The sequence below is a fragment of the Microcaecilia unicolor genome, chromosome 1 (genome assembly GCF_901765095.1).
Source record: "Microcaecilia unicolor chromosome 1, aMicUni1.1, whole genome shotgun sequence".
Taxonomy (NCBI): Eukaryota; Metazoa; Chordata; class Amphibia; order Gymnophiona; family Siphonopidae; genus Microcaecilia; species Microcaecilia unicolor.
Genome location: NC_044031.1, coordinates 632,738,149 through 632,755,276, shown reverse-complemented (window position 1 = coordinate 632,755,276; position 17,128 = coordinate 632,738,149). Strand labels below are relative to the sequence as shown.

The following is a 17,128-nucleotide window of genomic DNA, read 5'->3' as shown; positions in this document are numbered from 1 at the left end:
AGGTGGGAAATCAGGAGACGAAAGGCAAAATTTGGTTCCAAACAAGGCAACTTTATTGCTAGCAAGTGAACAGCACCGAGTAGCCTCGGGACACTGTGTATCATAAATCATCTGACACTTACATTTATACTTCCCTACTGGGCCTGCGCATTTGGCCCCTTACACATCACAACTGGCATGCGCAGTAAACTTCTGTAGTTCTTACAGTACAAAATTGTAGTCCCAGTACATACTCACGTCATAACACTGAAATGATACTGGCAAGAAAAATGAAACTTAGCAGCTTATTCTTCACACACACACAATGCTCCTTTCTAGCACAGGAGATAAGGTTCGGCTCAGGAATGCAGGGGGTGTCAGCACCCTCCAAGGTCGCGTTGCTACATGCAAGCTGGTCTTGTATAGGCCTTGCAAACTACTGTTACAAGCTATATGTCTAATAGTCCTGCATTCTGTCCTTACATTAGTAAACAACAACCTTCTTGGTTAGTAAACAGTAAAACTGGATAAGGCACAAATGTCCAGTGCAGTAATAAGGTGTGGCTAAACAGCCAAAAGCAGAGGTAGAGTGCATAAGTCCATCAGTAGGCACAAAACATGAGGTTGTCCTGTTGTTCAGCAGTATTAGGGTAGTATTCGGCGTTCCACTCCTTCATTTTGAAGACGAACTGGGGCTGCTTTAATGATTTTTGGCCAGGTCTAGACTGAGTGTAGTATCTTCCACTAAATGGTCCAAAGCAGAGTTCTTTCCCATGCCCACAAGTCATTGTTTGAAATAACACTATGAAAAATGAAGCTGAACTTTCTCCAGAATAATGTTCCTTAACAATAAATGTTTTCTCTTTTTCTTTCTCTCTCTCTCTCTCTCCTTTATCTATTATTTTTTTTGTTTTTTAATAGCTTCTGCTTTTCAGAAATGGCTCCTGTTTGTGCTGTGGTTGGGGGTGTGCTAGCACAGGAAATTGTAAAGGTAAAAGTCCTCCTCCATCCTTCATCTGTTCTTTTTTAATGTACCATAAAGTCACTGCTGCTTACAAGGCATACTCTAGACACCTTCACCCTCCCTATGATGCGGAGGGAAAGATGAAAACCCCCTCAAAACCTTCATGTTGCCAACAGCACCCACATAACTTGAATGCCTCCTTGGGGCTGAAATAGGCAGCAGCAGACCCCAGTTGCTCTCATCACCCATGACACTGCCTGGCCCTTGGCTCCTCCTATGCCATGCTTACACAAAGGAGTGCTAAATGTCAGCAGGGCAGGAGTGATGGGATTGCTTCTGTCTCTTTCAGCCCAATGGGAGGCATCTAGGATAGGGGAGATCTGAGGGCAGGGCATTGGTTATGTGGGAGCAAAGCGTTTGCATATTTCTGCACAAATGTTTTGCCTTGCTAAGTGAGATTTCCAGAGATCATCTTTTGCCAGAATAGTGTGGGGCAGTATCTTTGCCTAATGTTATTTTTCTGCTTTTTAGCAATTTTGACTATTCAAACAAGCTCTTTGTCTAGGACACTTACTTACCTTTGTTTATGGGTGTTGTGATCATTGAGAATTTCTGAAGAAATTGCAAAGGCCATGGTTGTATCAGGAAACATCACTACAGACTGGAAGGATCCCATGCTAAAAAACATGGCTCAGTTCTTTGAGAAGAAGGTTGATTTATTTTACCCCATCTTGCAGATGGGTCTGTTTCATATGTCTGGTTTTGATCAACAAATGATTCCTGGAGCAATACATTATTTCCCATTGTACTGCATTTGCCACTTATTTTTCCTCATTTGCTGATCTAATTTTTTGAAGGTTTTTTTCTCCTGCAAATTCTGTTGCTTCTTTATACTGGTCGACTCTTACTCATTCCTTCTACTCGCCGCAATGTTTGTTCAAGTTTAATGATGAAGACAAATTCTGGGTGTTTACATTCCTATTTCAACACCTTTTGCATATTTGGTTCTGATGATGCTTTTAAGTAAGCCTGAAGGGCTATGACGATAGCTCTATAGGTATAATCTATTTCTTTTTACTTGTTTTATAGACATTTTTATTAAGCACCAAATAAATCAACAAACAAGGCCATAGTGAAGTAGTCCAATGTAATAAAGACACACAAGTGCTGAGAGAACCAAAAAGTCAAATGAGATGAGGTTGGGAATACAAATAAATTTGGTTGAATAATGAGAAAAAGCATACAGTAACTTCTAATTATTTACAGTAACAAATAACACCCCCTTCCTCTCCTATATAATCCTCCATTCCCCTACGAGCACTAACAGCCAGTGATGAGAGAGACATCAAGAGAAAAATCTCCCCTTCCCCCTCAATATAAGCAGTTAAGATGGGCAATTCAATAGGAATGGTTACCAAGTCTTTTCCCACTTGGGAAGAGTATGGTGCTTAAGGGCTAGCAAATGTTTCATATCACAAAAGTACCCCAGCTTAGTAATCTATTTTACCAATGAAGGAACAGAACTTTGCTTCCCATTTTCAGCCAAAGCTATCCTTGCTGTATTGGGTGCAGGTGTGCCTTGGACAGATCTCCAATACGCCTGTGCTTTTACACAAGTCCACCAAATAGTACCAATAGCATCACAGCCCCTCAAACAATATGGAGAAGCCCCTGGAAACATATGGCAAAGTCGGGCAGGAGTAAGGTACCACCTATAAAATAAAAACATTTTATAGCATTTTCCTTTACTGAAACAGCCAAAGAAACTTTTGTTAAAACTTTTTCCAGTTGTCTTCTTGAATAGCGCTTCCTCTCCCAGTTTACTCTATGCAAGTTATAAAGTCTGGCATTTTTACACTGATATTTCTAAAGATATGTAATAAGACCTTCAGTATCTCTAGAGTCTTGCCTTTTGGGAGTCCTCCAAAAAGGACTGGCTCCTGCAAAACCTTCTAATAGAGGGTGTGGACAAGAAGTGTAACTATGGTGTGTGGAAAGCTGATAATCTTTCAGAAGGCTAGGGAAAGGGATCAAAGTATCCTCTTCAAAAAGTTGTCCCTAGGGATAGGCAGGCCACTCCCACCTTTGGAAGAAACAAAGGATTGCCCGTAATCGGGGAATGGTGCAATAAGGGGGACACAAATTTGGAAAAGAGAGAATCCCAATAAGAAAAAGTAGTGTCAACTATGGGGCAAGCACCCAAGCCTAAATTCCTTTGTTTACAAGGGAGCCACAGAAGATGGCTTCATGGTTTTTTTTCAACTGAACCATAATTTGAGGATGATCCTGGAACCACTTAACCGCAGCAAGGGCCTGAGTAGCCCGGTAGTGCCAAAGTAAGCTAGGGACTACAAGGCTCCTCAGCGTCTTATCTTTGTAAAGAAATGATCGAGGAAGGCGGGGCCTTTTGTACCAAATAAATCTAATCGATTTCTGAAGATCGGATAAAAAATATTCTTGATAGCTTAAGGGTAGCACCTGAAATAAGTATATCAGGTGTGGCAGAACATTAATTTTCAATGTAGCTAAACCACCAAACCATGAGAGATCTTATGTTCTAATAGCCATACTGGTTCAGATCAGTGGTCCATCTAGCCCAGTATACTGCTTCCAACAGTGGCCAATCCAGGTTGCAAGTCCCTGGCAGAAACCCAATTAGTAACAACATTCCATGCTACCAGTCCCAGGGCAAGCAGTGGCATCCCATGTCTGTCTCAACAGCAGACTATGGACTTTCCTCCGGGAATTTGTCCATACCTTTTTTAAAACCCAGAAATGCTAACCGCCATTACCACATCCTCCGGCAACGAGTTCCAGAGCTTAACTATTCTTTGAGTGAAAAAAGATTTCCTTCAATTTGTTTTAAAATGTATTTCCATGTAATTTCATTGAGCATGCCCTGGTCTTTGAATTTTTTGAATGACAGAGAAACCAATTCACCTCCACCTGTTCCACACCACTCAGGATTTTGTAGACCTCAGTTACATCTCCCCTGAGCCGTCTCTTTTCCAAGCTGAAGAGCCCTAACCTCTTTAGCCTTTCCTCATACGGGAGCAGTTCCTTCCCCTCTATCATTTTGGTTGCTCTTCTTTGAACCTTTTCTAATTCCACTATATCTTTTTTGAGATAAGGTGACCAGAATTGAATACGATAATCAATTATTTTGCATCCCTCTCCTAATAATTCTTAGCATCCTGTTTGCTTTTTTGGCCGCTGCCCACACTCGGCAGAAGATTTCAGCGTATTGTCTACAATGACACCTAGGTCTTTTTCTTGATTGCTGACTCCTAAAGTGGATCCTAGCATTAGATAACTATGATTCAGATTATTCTTCCCAATGTTCATCACTTTGCATTTGTCTACATTAAATTTCATCTGCCATTTGGATGCCCAGTCTTCCAGTTTCCTAAGGTTTTCCTCCAATTCTTCACAATCTGCATGCGTTTTGGCAGCTTTGAATAGTTTTGTGTCGTCTGCAGATTTGTTGTCATTTGCAGATTTAATCACCTCACTTGTTCCGATTTCCATGTCATTTATAAATGTGTTAAATAGCACCAGTCCCAGTACAGATGCCTGAGGCAATACTTTTCACCCTCCTCCACTGAGAAAATGGCCATTTAATCCTACCTTCTGTTTTCTGTTCAATAACCAATTCCTAATCCACAACAGAACATTGCCCCTATGCCATGACTCTTTAATTTTCTTAGGAGTCTTTCATGAGGAACTTTGTCAAAAGCTTTCTGAAAATCTAAATATGCTACATCAACTGGCTCACCTTTGTCCATGTTTATTCACGCCTTCAAAGAAATGAAGCAGATTGAGGCAAGACCTCCAATAGCAGGATCCATGTTGACTCTGTCCCATTAAACCATGTTTTTCTATGTGTTCTATAATTTTATTCTTCATAATAATTTCCACTATTTTGCCTGGCACTGAAGTCAGGCTTACTGGTCTGTAATTACTCGGATCACCACTGGAACCCTTTTAAAAAAAATTGGCGTCACATTGGCCACCCTCCAGTCCTCATACAAATAGTATATTCAAAATTCCACCCCCACCGCCATCCCCCCATCTCTCCTCCCCATCCCCAGTCACACAACATATTCCAGTTCCAGGCCAATAAAGACCAAGGAACAACAGAATGCAGTGGAGGTCCTGACTCCCCATGCTGAAAACACCCCCCCTCCCTCATGCATACATTGCTGATGAAAACGAATAAAATATCCCTCTCCACTCAGATCACTAAATCTCAATCTCTTCTTTAAAGAGTAATAAAAAAACCTCAACAGCAACAGAGCAAACAGAAGTCAAACTGTCAGAGTCCTGGTACTCAGTTCAAGCCACCACATCCTGCTGGCTACTATGGAACTGCCGTTTATGTCCTCCGGGGACCTGCTGCCAACGTTGTAGTTTCACTTTAGTTGCAGGTACCACAGTACTTGGGGGCTGCAGTGTAGATGTCAAACCGGCCACATGCAATATGTTCCAGGTATCAACAAGAGTATGGGTATGATGTATTTTATCTGCAATCGCTAAATACAGTGAAAATGGGAATGCCCAATGGTAATTCATTTTAATCAGCAACTCCCGTGCCAGTTTCACTGTGCTGTTGCATCAGCATGTAACTGGATAAATCTTGGTACACTGCAATCTGGGCTGCTTATATTGTGTGCCTTAGTCAAGATGAGCTCTTTATCTGCAAACTTCACAGAATGAGCAGTGATATCCCTGGGCCTATTCTCTTGAGGCCTCCCAAGTGAATGATGTGCTCTTGCCAAACCTCTGGGACCACTCAGAAGCATAGATTCTTTCTGCAGCCTCTATTTTCAAGATCAAGTTTTATACAAGAGTTCTTCATAATGGATATCCAGTTGAGATGGTCGCATCTGAGAGGTGGCAAGATCATCTGCGTGTTCCTCCATCTTTGTCTCCAAATCTTCCACGCGGCCACCCAGCTCCCCGAGATTTGCACTAACATTGTCAATATGCTCAAATATCTATTCTCTGGAGCTCATCCCGGATATCCTGAAGACCTGTTTGAGATTGCAGGGAAGCCCCCTTTTACTTGCCAGCAAGAGAGAGAGTCTGAATCAGACACTGAGTCCTATGCAGAGGAGATGTGGCAATGCACGTTCTTAGTCACATGGTGGCTTGACTGCTGTTCTGCCTCCTTATGTGTAGAATTTAAAGATTTATTCATAGGGTGGGATACCGGTGTCGGAAATGGTATTTCAAGCGGATGAGTCGGAGAAACTTACCGACTTCACAGTAAACCTGGAGGACATAATGGGGCAGTTCAGCAAACTGAAGAGTATCAAATCTCCTGGACCGGATGGTATTCATCCTAGAGTACTGATAGAACTGAAAAATGAGCTTGCGGAGCTACTGTTAGTGATATGCAATTTATCCTTAAAATCCAGCGTGGTACCGGAAGATTGGAGGGTGGCCAATGTAACGCCGATTTTTAAAAAAAGGTTCCTGGGAGATCCGGGAAATTATAGACCGGTGAGTCTGATGTCGGTGCCGGGGAAAATGGTAGAGGCTATTAAAAACAAAATTACAGAGCACATCCAAGGACATGGATTACTGAGACCAAGGCCCAGATGCACTAAACCTTAACGACCCTCTAACAACCCTTTTAACGAAGAAATTCCTAACTGTTGCATGCATTAAAGGCCTTTTTCCGACGAAGCAAGCAGCTAACGAAAACGGAATACAAACGAGTAACTACCATTGTAATGTGGACAATTTGGGATGCACTAACAATACCGACAATTACACTGAGTCATTTACCGCAACAAATTTAATGTATGGTCAGAGCAGTCGTAAAGGCCAGAGCTGTCATCTCCCCGCTTCCCCCGCTCCATAAAAACGCAAGCTGGCATGTTTAAAAACAAAAGTGAGATAAAAAACAAACACACTTTCCCCTGCATAAAATCTAAACAAAAATCAAAAAGGATCGGGAGGGGGCAAGGCACTCAGGAGCGTCCTGTATGGACGGCCTTGCCCCCCCCCCCCCCCCCCCGAGGTCGCCGCTGTTCCCCGCTTCTCCCTGTATGAAAATAAAAATCAAACTTTTGCAGTGACGGGCCCCCCTCCCTTCCTGTCTCTCTCTTCTCCTCCCACCACTGCTTCGCCACCGCTCCCCCCCTCCACTGGACTCCCCCTCCGCCTTAATGGCCGGCGCAGCACCTCTCACCTGTGTGTGAAGGCGCTGCACGGGATGGAACAGCTGATCGGCGATCGCTTCTGCCTTCACCGACGTCTCTTTCCTTCTTCCTGTGCCCACCCTCCTCTGGAAGAGAGTGAGGGAATTGCAAGCTGTTTACTGGCTTGTATCTTATTCCGTTATGTTAATGCACTCTTCAATATCTGTTTTAGTCTCCTGTAATATTCTTTACTTTTCTCTCAGTGATTATGCTCGATTGTTATGCCTTCCTCTAATACATCATTCTGTTCAAGTTCCTTTATCTCACAATCATCAGTCAGTGATGTCTTCAGTTTTGTTCAATTTTCCTCAAAGGAAAGTTGCCTTAGCACGTTGTTCAGACCAAAGTCAGTGTAATCTAAAGTTTTTAAATACACTGAATTATTTTGCTAATCGTTGATCACTGGAACTATAGAGCTTCAGGTCCATCAACACACGGTAAGCAACTGCTCAAATTCATTGACCAAACTCATGCTGTACATTCCAATCAAATTGGCTTTTGGCCACATCTCACCACCTGCATTATCTGTCACCTAAGTCAAGCTAAATCTGTTAACCTCTTTTCTATTGACCGCTGTTTTCAACATGATTGACCATTCCCTTCTACTACACCATCTTCAGAGGGATGACACCTACATCCTTTTCCTGGGCGGCGACGCCTAATGTGAAACCTTTCATCACGTAACTATAGTTTGGGTTCCTTTTTCCCATTACATTAAGTCATTTGCCATTTGGATGCCCAGTCTCCAAGTCTTTTAAGGTCCTCTTGCAATTTTTCTCAATCCTCTTGTGATTTAACAACTTTGAATAACTTTGTGTCATCAGTAAATTTAATTATCTCACTAGTTATTCCCATCTGTAGATCATTTATAAATGTTAAAAAGCAGCGGTCCCAGCACAAACCCCTGGGGAACCCCACTATCTACCCTTTCCCAATGAGAATATGGACCATTTAATCCTACTCTGTTTTCTCTCTTTTAACCAGTTTTTAATCCACAATACCTCCCCATCCCATGATTTTCTAATTTCCTCAAAAATCTTTCATGAGGTACTTTGTCAAATGCCTTTTTAAAATCCAAATACACAATATTGACCGGCTCACCTTTATCCACATGCTTATTCACTTTAAAGAAATGTAGTAAATTGGTGAGGCAAGATTCCCCCTGACTAACTCTGTTAGCTTTGTCTCATTAATCCATGCTTATGTATATGCTCTGTAATTTTGTTCTTTATAATAGTTTCTAACATTTTCCCGACTCCGTCAGGCTCACTTGGGTTACCTCTGGAACCCTTTTTAAAAATTACACTGGTCATCCTCTAGTCTTCCAGTACCATGCTTGATTTTGAAGATGAATTGCATCTTGCTAAGAATAGCTCTGCAAGTTCATTTTTCTATTCTATCAGTACTCTAGTATGTGTACCATCTGGTCCAGGCAATTTGCTACTCTTCAATTTGTGAAATTGCTCCATTACATCTTCCATGTTTACAGAGATTTGTTTCAGTTTCTCTGACTCATCAGCATTGAATACCATTTCTGGCACCAGTATCTGTCCCACATCTTCCTCGGTGAAGACTGAAGCAAAGAATTCATTAAATCTCTCCACTATGGCCTTGTCTTCCCTGATTGCCCCTTTTATCCTTCGGTCATCTAGTGGTCCAACTGATTCTTTTGCTGGTTTCATGCTTCTAATATACCTAAAAAAATTATGTTTCTGTGTTTTTGGGCACCCTGACATAGTAGCCCTGACAAAACAGCCTTGTAACAAAACAGCCCTTGTCTAAACAGCCCCTAACAAAATAGCCCTAGACAAAATTGCCCCCTAAAAAAAAAATAACACACCACAAAAAAAGATGATAAACTACAAGTGAAATCTTCACTGATAAAGGCTCCTACCAGCATTGCATTGTATAAAGCGCATATAAATAAACAAAATTCTATATTTACCAACTGGTATTCATGATCTGTTCTGCTGTTTAAGGAAACTATTCTTCCATCAACATGCTAATTAAAGAAAAACAAAACAATATTGTCATCATTTTCGTAGTCTTGCCAACCTTAACCAGTTTAGCAAGGTAAGATTATTAGGAAAAAAAATGCAGTGTTCCACAAGGTAAGTTCTCCCCCTGTCTGGTACTGTTCGGGTTACTTTGTCAGAGGCCATATTCTGGGCAGTCTGATCAGGCTGTTTTGTCGGGGGGGGGGGGGGGGGGGTAATTTGTCAGGGGCTATATTGTGGGCAGGCTGTTTTGACAGTGGCTGTTGGGAGCTTTTTTTGTCAGGGCTATTTTGACTGGGTACCAAATGCAGTCTTCTGAGAGGCGTACCGCTCTTGGCTGTTTCACTTCTTACCTCTCAGATCGTTCCTACACTGTTCATCTCCCTGATTCTGCCTCCATGCCGTTCTCTCTGGTTGCTGGTGTACCTCAAGGGTCAATTCTCTCTCCTGCTCTTTTTGATATCTTCTTGTCACCATTACTGACACTTCTTCAGTCCTTAGACTGTGTTTGTTTATACTGATGATATACAGGTTCTCAGTATTGTTGACCCTATTGATCATCCCTTGCAGATGAGTTCTCTTACTCAAAAACTTACTAAAGTTATATCTTGGCTCCAGATTCCCAAATCCCGATAAATCATGGGCAGTTCTGTTCACTACCTGTGCTAACAAAGTACTAGCTGCACCTGTTGTCTTAGGCTCCGTGCCTGTTCCACTAGTCAGTAACATCAGAATCCTGGGTGTCCTTATTTATAACTGTTTCATTTGCCTCCCTCCTCTCCTTGATATCCTCAGTGATACAGCGCTCATTTTACAAGCCTAGACTGATTCGTTCTATTCGCCCTTTTCTTTATTCTTCTGCATTGAACATTTTAGTTCACTCTTTAGTCATTTCCCAGCTTGACTACTGTAGTGCTCTGTACATGAGAATCAAAATGAAAGAGCTTAGACTTCTACAACTTATTCTAAACATAGTCATCAAGTTGTTTACTTGACATAAGAAATACGTTCATATTGCTCCTCTTCTGAAAGATGTCCACTGGCTGCCACTTTCTCATCGGCTCACTTATAAACTCCTAGTCTAGGTATACAAAGTCTGCTTTGCTGGTGAGTCCTCTCCTGCCTTCTGACTCCTTTTTGTTCCTCTAGGACCCTGCGTTCCTTGCATTACAATCGATTCGTTGCCCCCTCTTTTTGCGAGATCCATTATCCTTCCTCTTTGTAGATGCCTATGGCTGATCGCTGAGATGTCGTTAGTGCACCGCATACTGCGCTACCTATTGTGTTTTCCCTTCCCTACTTTTCTTGCTGATATTATAGATCCTCCTTTTCCATATTGTTGCGAGCCTGGTATATTCTTTTCCTACTTCCTATTCTCTCTTTCTAGATTGTAAGCCACTCAGATGCCTGTTTGATAGGCAGAATAGAATGCCCCTATATTAAACTTGAAACTTGTTGTAACGTGTGGATCATTACTATCTTTTTTTGTTTTGGTTTTTTTTTTGAGGAGCACATTGTCTAAAACAAGCTTGGAGACAAATTATCTGGAGACAGGGCCATATAACTGTCTCTCGTCATTTTCAGCCCTTAGTTCAGGGAAAGAAGGTCTCTATTCTATTGGGTACTGCTGTAGCTTATACAAACAGAGGCACTAGGATACCTCATCTGATGTAGGAGGCAGCTGTTCTCTTGGCTTGGGAAGATTGTATTGGGCATAGATTATGTCCAGGTAGAGTTCTTGAGCGGAAGTGCCCTAGACTGGGAAGAATGGAAGGTTTTTAGATGAAGCATTTGCCAGGATAATGTGTAAATACGGCAAGTCCCAGGTGGATTTCACTGCCACCTTACTAAATTCCAAGATGTAGACCTCCAGCAGAAGAAAGGAATTAGGAGCCAAGGGTATAGATATGTTAGTCAAGCCTTGGCCAGTTGACATCCTTCTTTGTATCTTTCCTCTATGGTGCCAGTGGGGGCAGAGTGTTAGCTGTGGATAAGTTGTGCCTGGTTCTTCTAATTTGCCCCAGGCTGACTTGAAAAGCCTTGGTAAGTGGGAGATTCTCTCTCTGTCTCTCAGAGCAGAGGCCTTCTTCACTAGGTTCTAGTTCTCCTAGAGTAACTGGTTTTTGTTCTGTTGCAGTCCTGCTATTGAAAGGGTTAGACTGAACAAGAGAGGATACTCTGCATTGATGATGGTATCCCATTTGAATGCCCAGAAACCATCTGTCTCATTTGTGCAAATTCTAACATACATTACCTTTGAAAGCTTGATGTCTGCAGGAGTCTGTCCTCTGAAGACTCCTATGCCCTCTATCCTGCCCTTTCTTCAGGGATTTTGGACAGGGGATTAATCTATACTTGAATACAGCTAATTGTACTGATTTTTTTTACAGGGGAGAAGTTCAAGGAAATGCTCTGGCATCTCACAGAGATGATACTGTTACTCAGAGGGGTCAAATATGCTGTCCCTCATTTTCTACCAATAATCCTGCCATGGGATCTCAAGCTAGTTATTGGAGTTTTTCTCTCTTCCTCTTTTCAAGTACTCCAGTCAACCTCTGCTGAGGATTTGCTACTCAAAACCGTGTTCTTGACAGCTGTCTGCTCAACTTGGCAAATTTCTGAGGAGAAAGTAACCATCTGACCTACAGTAGTTTCTCATCTGAACCAGACCATTTCTTTTTAGCCTTTTGGAGGAAATAATATGTGGTGGAACAACGAAGCCCTTGACTCTCATGTGCATAGCATACTTAAGGTCACTAATCCCTTTCAAAAACGTAATGGATTTTGTGCTGTTTACTAGCAAAGAAAGGGGGAAGCAGCATCCACAGTCAGAATTTCTAGATGGAAAGAAGTATTGCTTCAGCGTAGATTGAGGGCGTGTGTGCTCATTCATTTAGGGTTGAGGCCTTCTCTGGGGTGGGGTGTATTCATTTTCCGCAGGGGGCAGTGGTGTGATCTTCTCTGCATTCTCCAAGCACCATAGATTGGATGCTCATGCCAGGGAAGACTGCCTTTGGTATATGTGTTCTAGAGTCACCTTGACTTCCTGCCACTCAGTCTGCTTCTGCTAGGTTGCTCTGGTAATGGCAGTGAGGAAGGAGAATTTTTAAACTTTAACTGTTATTTCCTTTCCTTGATTTACCACATTAGCCTAGAACCCACCCAGGAAGGTCATGATTCTGTGCTCAGTCCTTCCAGTGAAAGGAAGAACGCTTTGCTGTTTGTTTTTATTTGTACTTCTCTCAAGGTGTATTCAGTATTCGTGTCTCTGAAAGACCTAATTGGTGATAGTCTGGGTTTGGACTTTGATATGAGTATACTGACGGAATTTCTAGCAGCTTCAGCTTTACAGGAGAATAATCAGCTTGAATTTTGTTCTGTTCCCCTCTGCTGGCAGAGGAACATAACATGCTACTACTACTACTACTATTTAGCATTTCTATAGTGCTACAAGGCATACGCAGCGCTGTACAAACATAGAAGAAAGACAGTCCCTGCTCAAAGAGCTTACAATCTAATAGACAAAAAATAAATAAAGTAATCAAATCAATTAATGTGAACGGGAAGGAAGAGAGGAGGGTAGGTGGAGGCGAGTGGTTACAAGTGGTTACGAGTCAAAAGCAATGTTAAAGAGGTGGGTTTTCAGTCTAGATTTAAAGGTGGCCAAGGATGGGGCAAGACGTAGGGGCTCAGGAAGTTTATTCCAGGCGTAGGGTGCAGCGAGACAGAAGGCGCGAAGTCTGGAGTTGGCAGTAGTGGAGAAGGGAACAGATAAGAAGGATTTATCCATGGAGCGGAGTGCACGGGAAGGGGTGTAGGGAAGGACGAGTGTGGAGAGATACTGGGGAGCAGCAGAGTGAATACATTTATAGGTTAGTAGAAGAAGTTTGAACAGGATGCGAAAACGGATAGGGAGCCAGTGAAGGGTCTTGAGGAGAGGGGTAGTATGAGTAAAGCGACCCTGGCGGAAAATGAGACGGGCAGCAGAGTTTTGAACATGCTCATCTGGACTGATGTGGTAAGATCCAAGGGAAGGAAACTAACACTTTTGGTTGTTGTAATGCTTGCAGGGTAGATGTTGCTCTCTTGCCCGCCATCTTAGAATTGTCTAGTGAAAAAAGAGTGGGACAGTCTGATCATTTAGTTCAGTTTTAATTAAAAAAAAAGTTGACCTGGAAATGTCTTCCTTGTCCCCCACATCCTCCCCATACTCCATATTACCCTTCTTTTGGCTCACTTGAATTTTTCCTCTGCAGGCCTTATCACAGAGAGACCCACCTCACAACCTCTTCTTCTTTGATGGAATTAAAGGCAACGGGATTGTGGACTGCATGGGTCCCAAATGAGGGCAGTATTCCCGGTTCTGGTCAGAAGCCTGAAGACGGGAACCACAGGCCGTGTAATTTTGCCTCTCAGTGTACGAAGGAGTGGCTGCTCTGCTCATCAACAAGCAGCTTAAAATTGCTACTAGTTTAATTTCAACTGTTTTTCTGTCTTCCAAATGTCACTGTAGAGTAGCAATGAAATGGAACACTGACACTGAGTAGTAGAAATAGTGTAATGATTTTAAATGGAGCAGATGGGAGCTGAGTTGGAATTGCTGCAGGGCATTGCTCAGAAGCCTCTTGTATGAGAATAAGGTTTAGGTTTATTCACTATTAGTTGATGGCATGTTTAGCAGTGGTAAGATCCTGTGAAACCTGCTGGATCTCCTGCCTCTCATCTGTGCTTAAAAGGAAAATAGAATGTAGTGGTAATCTTGCCCGTGTCAACAGCTTTATGGCCTGTGGTTCCGGGTACCTGTCTGACAGGAAGCAGCTATCTAGTTGTGGGGATTATTATTTAACTGCAAACGGGGCATTACAAATGGGTGGCTGTAATAAAACATTTTAGTGTAAGTTATGTATCACCAGCTCTATTGTGTTAAATGGGGTTGCAATTTATAATGTATAAGTGTGCTGACACAGTGGTGAGTTTTATTACATTGGCCATTAATGCAGCTCTTTACAGTTTACGCTGAAGTTATAAACCTGCCTACTCCATGATCTCTCCTCTTTCCTCTGTCAGTCTTATTCTTGCTTCCCTCTTTTTTTGCCCAGACATTTTTGTATTTTTCAATTTTTTAAACAAGTGTAAAAAAAGCTAAGTTTTTGGATTAAAAATGTTAAAAGTGGTGTATGTTGTATGTGTATCTGAGCAGTGTTGACCTCTGGAGTATTAATGGGGTGGCTGGTTCATGATTCACTGCTGTAGACATTTCACCGGGGAAGGAGTAAAAAGCAAGGATGATGCCTACAGCTTGATTTTTTTTTTTTAGTAGTAAGCAGAATTTGACTGCTATAATTACACAAAAAGCATAAGGGAATACCTGCGTTAGCCACAGAAATGTTTTTTTTTAATGAAATTGTTCCTGCACACCTGCTATGCAGGTAGATATTTGCTTATTTGAAGAGTTGTTCCCAGGGCTGGGGTATGGTTTATTGTAAGCATTTATATTTTATCCCTTCACTACAGTAACTTTCAGAGTGGATTTCAGTCAATGAAGTACACAGCAAGGAAAACACTAATTAAATATATATTGGTATTTTCTTTTTTAATTGAAGTCTCAAAATTATATGCATGTTGTAAGCTAGAGAGAGCAAGACCTTCCCAGCCAGGTTTGTTTTCAGGGGTATCCACAATAATAGGCATGAAAGATTGTGAATATACTGAAAACCTGAGTGGCTTGAAATACAGCTTGTTCTACTCCTTCCAGCCCCCCCCCCCCCCCCAACCTCCAAAAATAAAATGATCTATATAATTGAAAAGCACCCTTCCAAAACTGACTCGGTCCATATTTTTCCCCTTTCAGTTTTGAGCTATACAGTTAACTCATGGACTGAGTGAGGTTTGGCACATCTGGGGACAAATGGCCTGGCCAACAATAGTAAGCTCAGAGCACAGTTCCAGAAGCTTGGGGAGAGACTAAGTCTTTGGTTCAAACTGCAGCTTTCTCTGAAGTAATTCCTACATGTGAGAAGGGAGAGGGAAAACTACATAAAACAGAGGAAGGTTTTAGTTACATAGGAGGATGGGGTAGTATGTGGCAAAATAACAGGCTGTACTTTGATAGGCTACATCTTTCTGTGACAGGAAAAGATCCTTGGGGACAAATTCAGACAGGTGTTTCTAGACATTTAAACTAGAGGGCGGGAGTGACAAAAGGAGACAAGGAAACTCAAAGTCGTCCCCAGAAAAAAAACATGATGGCAGAGGCAAAGGTCATGTAAATATAGAAACCCTCCAAACTCACATAGCACATGGAAAGCAATGAGCACAAATGCTCATAGTCTAAGTAAAAGCTTCAAGATTTGCAAGCGCTGATGTTTGAGGAAGACTTGGATATTGTTGCTATTACAGAGACATGGTTCAATGATTCCCATGAATGGGATGCAACCATACCATGCTATAATCTTTTTAGGGAGGGCTGAAGAGGTGGGGGAATGTTGCTGTATGTGAAAACAATATGAGAGCTGCTGAAATGTGGGGAGCCTAGGGAAAGGAAGCGGCTGTATGGATCATCCTGGAAAGAGAAGATGGAACCTGTATCCACACAGGTGTTATCTACAGACCTCTGGCACAATGGAGAAGCTGGACAAGGATCTGATAGAAATATTCATAAACTTGGTATGAAGGGGGAGGAGGGCACTATTGTGGGAGATTTTAACTTGCCTGATGTGGATTGGAATGTCCCGTCAGCAGAATCAGAAAGAAGTAGAGAGATCATGGATGCCTATCAAAGCACCTTACTCAGACAAATGGTGACGGAACCCATGAGGGAAGGATTGATCTAGTGCTCACAAATGGAGGAAGTGTTCCAATGTCTGTGTCGGTGCCCACCTAGGTAATAGTGATCATCTCACAACATGGTTTGATATAGGAGCAAAAGTGGAGTGCAGATGCACAAAACTCAAAGTACTGGATTTCATACGTACTGATTTTGGTAAAATGGGGGAGTACCTGAAGAAAGAGCTGATGGCAGGGGTAGGCATTGCAGAAGTGGAAGTGTAATGGTACAAGCTGAAAACTGCTATAAATATGGCAGCTGATTTTTACACAAGGAAAGTACCAAAAAAAAAAAAAAAGAGAACAGGAAGCTTGTATGGATCTCCACATGGCTGAAAAATAAGAGCAGAGAAGCTTCGTTCAAGAAATACAGGAGAATGCAATGGGAATTCTGGCCCTTTGGTGGCTGACTCCGGCAGACCTGCGCAATGAAGGTGTTGGGTCCAGTTCTTGATTTCCATGGGGGTGAGGTGTGGACCCGGATTACCTCAGATCAGTGGGTGCTCGGGTAGTCTGTGACTGCTGTGCACTGGAATTCGCCCGTCCTTTGGTGGATGCCTTCATGGCGTCCTTGCCAGGCTCCTTGGAAAGTGCTGGCAGTTTGGCAGTCTGTTCATTGTCTGGTGGCTTTAAGGGCAGTGGTTCCGTCCCCAAGTTGGAATGTGGCACAGGTCGTAATTCCATCTATTTTATGGTTCCCAAAAAAGAGAGTTCCTACCAGCTTATTCTGGATCGCAGATAGGTAAATCACACATCCTCAACTCTTTCCTTTCTCAGTGAAACCTTGCGCTCCATTATTCTGGCTGTGCAGCCTGGAGAGTTCCTGTCGTCATTGGACCTGACTGAGTCATACCTCCATATCCCTATTCACCTGACTCATCAGCATTTTCCTTCGCATCGCTGTTTTGGGAAGGCATCAATTTTGCACGCGCCCCTTTGGTTGGCCACAACTCCCCATACGTTTTCCAAGGTGATGATGGTGGTGGCAGCAATGGGCAAGGAGGGCATTTTGGTGGCCAATGTGACACAGATTTTTAAAAGGGTTCCAGGGGTGATCTGGGAAATTACAGACCAGTAGGCCTGTGTCGGTACCCGCGGAAAAATAGTGGAAACTCTTATAAGTAATAAAATTACAAAACACATAGATAAACATT

The 17,128-nt window shown here is 42.4% G+C and overlaps 1 long non-coding RNA gene across 2 annotated transcripts in view; it reads left to right on the top strand.

The window, feature by feature from the left end:
* Window positions 1–14,282, top strand: part of LOC115481704 — a 57,596-nt gene extending 43,314 nt beyond the window's left edge. The window contains exons 3-4 of one of the 2 annotated variants that reach the window (XR_003943991.1): window positions 901–970; window positions 13,406–14,282. This is a non-coding gene — a long non-coding RNA (uncharacterized LOC115481704). Of the gene's footprint in view, window positions 1–900; window positions 971–11,539; window positions 12,633–13,405 lie in introns of those variants that run through there. The other variant, XR_003943992.1, reaches the window with a different exon arrangement.
* Window positions 14,283–17,128: the final 2,846 nt, after the last annotated feature.